The following is a 4,898-nucleotide window of genomic DNA, read 5'->3' on the forward strand; positions in this document are numbered from 1 at the left end:
AAATACAATGACCTGACAAAAATCTTTTTATTTATGCACTAATAGTTCTATAAAAAGACATGCCAAGGTTGTATGCAAATAATATCAATTATAGGTGAAACACAACCTTGCAAGCACAACTGCTTAGTGGCAGAAACATGAGTGGAACAGAGATACCCATGATGACTTCTGTACAATATCTATCTCTAATGGTTTAGTATAATTCAATAAGTGATAGATTATAATATGAACTCTGTGCTATTAGTATTCACCGATGATGATGAAGGTGAGGATGAAGTCAGAACAGTTGGCCTAGTGTAAGAAAGGCAGAAAATAACCACTACGGTTTCCAGGGAAGACCACATGAAGGTCAACCTGTTGATATATTGTTAGTAATGAAGCTGTTAGACCCTAAAGGAACTGTTATTTGTTACTAACAGTCCTATTTCCTCCCTAGCATAGATACTGCATCCTCTACTTAAGTACCTAATAATTCATAAACAATTTCAATTGCCATATAATTGTGCTGAGAGGAAGGATATTCAAAAATAACTTATAAAATATAACTAGTTGTTAAAAATACCAATTACATCATGATGTAAGTAGCTAAATAAATCTTAAACTAGCAATCTCCGCAGTTTTTAATAAAATACAGCTCATGTTGCTTATTGATCATGTAAATTTCTATAGATGAATGATGAAGAATTTTTAAGATTGGTAAGAATTTTTCAAGATTATACATTACACAAAGATAAAAATCAAATCTTAACTCTTTTCAATATTAGTTTACCTTTACATAATGGGGACTAATTAATAACATGAACCTAATCTTTTCTATGTCTATACTAAGTTAAACTCTGTTCTCTCAATTTGCTGATACTACTATCAGAATTATTTGTTAGTAAATATTTATTGCTTAATTAAAACTTCATTGAAAATCAGAATCCTTTAGTTATGGGGAAAGATCTGTGTATATTAATGGATTGTTAAAGTATAGAGTAAAATAAAAACCCAGAGGGAACTTTGTACAAAGGTCTTCTGCATGGGTAACTCTGGCCCACTCATGTTTTTACCATGAATCAGCTGTGCTTGCTTGGCAGTTTCACATTGAAGGGTGGGATATTGCAATAAAATTATAAGAGTATGGAAGCTTAACATCTTACTCCTCAAGGATGGCAAACCCAAGCGAGGTACTATGACCATTATATTGTATCTTGAGATGCCCTTGCCTTGGTGCTGTTCATGCCTGTAGGTGACAGTTAATACTTTCAAAAAGAGAGCCTCTAGGATGTAGATAATATGTCTGTAGGCAGATTAGAGTATGAGCAGAACAGATGGTCAAATCTTTACTATATAGAATATGTACCCAACACACCAACTATGATGTTACCAACAGGTTAGCCACTGAACAAAGACTGGCCTAATCATAATAAATTAAATTGAATCCATTAAATCCTCTTATAAATACTTTCAATGTATTTTTTTAATTCTAGTTTATAAAATGCATCTTGACATTAAATTTTATGTTTAATTGATTAATAATAATAATATCAGTCACTGAATCTAACAAAAAGTAAAGAATTACATATATATTTATACTATAACTATAGTTAATTATTGTTATGTCAAAAAAGAAATTGTCTTTATATGCTCAAATATAATAGAAAAAGTGTGAGAAATAAAACAATAAGATTCTAGCCAGATGTAAGTAGACAATACTTAAATAATTAAGTATTAAGTAATTAACAGTTGTCCATGAGACTGGGAATATTAGAATGGAGTTTAGTGGATTTGTAATTAAAAAAATGTACAAACCCATATGGTAATTTTTTTTGATTAAATTAAATTTTCTATCTCATGTCAGTTGTGATTAATAATACTGATAATTTACAGGTAGCATTAAATTATAATAATTATATAAAAAATCTTATAATCTCATTGTATATTAATTTAGCTAACTAAGGATTAAATAAAAAATAGAATGAAAGTTTAATGGTGTAAATATATCTTAGTTAAACTTATAAATATTATCTTCTAAATGCTTACATAAATATTATGAAGATACTGTTTGGTCTCTTATCAACAAGCTCTTTGTATATATACTTGTACTATGTAACTAATTTTTTTAAATTTATAAATGAAAAATTAGGTATTTACATAAAAATACAAAGAATTCAGGCTGGCTGAATTTACAATTTCTCAAATCTATGAATGAAGTAAATACATACTAAGTTTCTATTTATGCTAAGTAGATGGTAGGTAGCAAACGAACCTGATAATTCTAACGAATTGACCAACTTAAAACACATGTGTATGGTTAACGTAAATATTTACTTACTTGTACGTATTTATAATCCAAAGAGAACGCCTAATCCTCACAAAACGGCACTGCGGCCAGTCACACACAAAACACAACACCACCACAAATTCCAGGCATTATATCCACTTATCTCACAAAAGGTAATGGGGTAATACTTCGTTATACCGGCACCATAATTTTAAACACGATTATTAAATTAATAAGAATATATCGCATTTATAGGCACTGTAATCGGAATATTTATTTGACAGATGTCGATAAAATCGTACGATAACGTTCTGAAATAAACGTATCCACTAGAGTAACGATTCGTTAATACTGAACATAATAAATACAATAGTAGCGGAGCGGGGCCGGGCGCTGCGCAACGAAAGGCGGTACGGTGCTACAAAGTTCGAATTCGAGCGAAGACCAAGCACAAGCGAAGTAAAGCAACGCTTGCTTTATAGACTCAAGCGACTCGTTTTCTATTTACACGAAAGTCAACAATCGGAATCGGTAACCTCGAGTCGGTCGGTGTTCATCTTGGTCTGTCAGTGAACTGTCAATGTCACATGTTAAATTGATAGTGTCGTTTCGATATTTCAAATTTGTTCTATACAAAAGTTTTAATAAAAAATATTTTAAATATAGTTATATAATGAAAAGATAGATACTATTTGCATATCATTGATATATTTATATATTTCCCTAAAATGCTTGAGATTCGATGCCGTGTATTTTGCTCGTGTTAAAAATTGCATATTTTATATTATGGCACACTGCCATCTATTGTCGAGTAGTAAAATTAAAATAATTTGTATATTTAATGTAACGTAATACTTGCTTTATGGTGTAAACTAGATGGCAATGTTAGTAAGATTTATAACTAATGAAACTCTAAATTTTAATTTTTTAAGTTACATCTGCAACTAAATTTCAATTGCAATGAATTTAAATGATCTTAGGTTTTTATTATGGCTTCCAACATATTTCAAAAAAGTACGTTAAATATTGTCTTCGTAAAGACGAGATAAAACCTACCTATATGCAGTGACTGTGACGGACCCGTATATAATTTTATTTATAGACCCGTTAATAATTTTACTTATTTTTGGTCTAATCTCTGTGTAAATCATAAAAGTTATAAGAAGGACAAAATTAAATAGAAAAAAAATATATTTAAAACTAAGTTCCTTTTAGGTCTAAAATAGTTAACTTGAAGGAGGTTGAATCAGTCATACTTTTAGGTGCTAGCTGGATTTGAACTTACGCCATGATCTTTATCTGAAGTATTTTTTTTAGTGGGTATTTATTGTATGAAAATGGAGTGGTAACCCCGTCTGCGCTAATGAGATACGCTGGCGGGGCACCAGTGAAGGGTGATCGATGAGGATGAAAACAGGCCAGTTAGCCCATCATGATGAATTCATCTGGAATTAATTATGATAGTTTCCAGGGGGAGCCGCGAGGAGGTCGAACTGGTTGGATATATTGCTAGCAATGGGATTCTTAGTCTCCATTACTAACAATCTTTTCCCCCTTTTTTTAGTGGGTAAAAATGAAATGGTAACCCCACCTGCGCTATCGGTATACTCTGGTGGTACCACTGAGAGATAATAGGTGAAGGTGAAAGCAGGTCAGTTGGCCCATCGTCACGTTATACGTAAAATAAAAAAGTTATGGTTACCTGAACTAACTTTACTTCGAAACAGGGACAGGTGGCAGATACTGCAGACGGGGTTACCATTCCATTATCACCCATAAAAAAAAAAAAAAAACTATTGGACAACGACGATTATTCTTATTTAATAATCTTTGAGAGTGGCGACAGTAATTTGTTAGCTACGGAGACTAACGGCCCCATTGCTAGCAATACACCCTGTTAGGTCGACCTTCTCGTGGTTCCCCCTGGAAACCATTGTCACTGATTTATTGCCGAATTTGTCACATCAAGCCAACTATTCTGTTTCATCCTCGCCTATCACTGGTGCCCCGCCAGCCTCTACCAATAGCACAGGCGAGGTTACCATTACAATTTCACGCATTAATAAATACCCAAAAACATTTTTCGAATCGTAACCATGTAGGCAGTTACTATTGTACTATAATGAACAAATGTATCTACAATATTCTGAGTACCTTGTGAGTTTACATCGCGTTCACTACATACAGAAATTTCATTTTCCGAAAGTATTATAGAGGTGCAATTTAGTTTTCAAACTGATCGTAAACACTTAAATCTTTGTGCCCTTACACTATACACTCTGATATTTTTCTTTTGAGTCTATGGCAAAACAATAATTGTCTATAGATAGTAACTCGGATGCATTATTTCAGCCGTGTTTCGGTTTGAAGGGTGGGATATGGCGTGAATTTACTGGGTACAGAGGAATAACACCTGAGTCGAAACAGTATACTCTGTTATGTCTATGGTATTACTCATGTCTATAGGCGACGGTTACCACTTTCCATCAGGTGGGCCGTCGGCTTGTTTGCCATTCTAAGTTGTATAAAAAAAAATACAGACCTGTCCCATAGACATTATATAGAACTATTCTTGAGCTACCTGCATCTTATCTTGTTATGCGTCAAAAATATTATTGGTCAATAAAACGAA

This window comes from Galleria mellonella, unplaced genomic scaffold (assembly GCF_026898425.1).
Source record: "Galleria mellonella isolate WM207_F2 unplaced genomic scaffold, CSIRO_AGI_GalMel_v1 utg312, whole genome shotgun sequence".
NCBI lineage: Eukaryota > Metazoa > Arthropoda > Insecta > Lepidoptera > Pyralidae > Galleria > Galleria mellonella.